The sequence below is a fragment of the Pyrgilauda ruficollis genome, unplaced genomic scaffold (genome assembly GCF_017590135.1).
Source record: "Pyrgilauda ruficollis isolate IOZ18807 unplaced genomic scaffold, ASM1759013v1 scaffold283, whole genome shotgun sequence".
Classification (NCBI taxonomy): Eukaryota; Metazoa; Chordata; class Aves; order Passeriformes; family Passeridae; genus Pyrgilauda; species Pyrgilauda ruficollis.
This window is the reverse complement of record NW_024524189.1, coordinates 63579-64435: the sequence shown is the minus strand read 5'-3', so window position 1 is coordinate 64435 and position 857 is coordinate 63579.

Genomic DNA, 857 nt, shown 5'->3' with positions numbered 1-857 from the left:
ATTTATTTGAAGAAAATAAACTGTGGAGTTTTCCAAACCAGTCTTGAATTGATGAGCGATACGCATTCAAGAACTGAACAAATGTAATTAAATTAATTTTTAAAGCAATTGTTTCAAGCTTCTTGGAGTAGGCAAAGCAAATATTGGAAATAACATCCTTGCTGAGGCACGAAGTTTATTTTATAACAGGTGCCAAAATGTTCTGATGACTTAGAGATATAATCTGTGAGCAATCAAATTGTGTTTTGAAGGACATGTCAAATCTGTGCCTGTTTATTATGTTTTTTATATACATTGTGTTTTATATCTATCTATTGATATAATGCCTTTTGGTTATAATCAGATACCACTATATATATTATAATAGATCAATATTATAATAGTGGTATGCTGACATGTAATTACATCAATATGTTACTATCAATATACAATATGTATTATATTAATATTAACATTAAGCGTGCATTGCATGTTATTATGCATGACACATTGTTATTACATATTAGCCATTATCATAGATATTATAATATACTATACATTGCATATTATTATATGTAGAAATATACGGTATTTATTTATACTGTATGTTGTTATATTAATAATATGTTAATGTGTATTAATACCGCAAATATCTACCACCTCCACTTCACACTACCTGCTACCCCTGTCCGCTAATTAGACGAGCAGAAATGCCCACGAAAGGGGGAAATCTTGTTAAAACTTTCAGATCACGGCCCGGAAATCAACTTTTATTAGTTAATAACGCCAAATCTCCTAATTCCGCTTTATTTAGGTTTTATTTCTGAGGGAGCCCACACGCGGGAGGTACCATCTGCGGGAGAGGCGCGGGGGTCGAC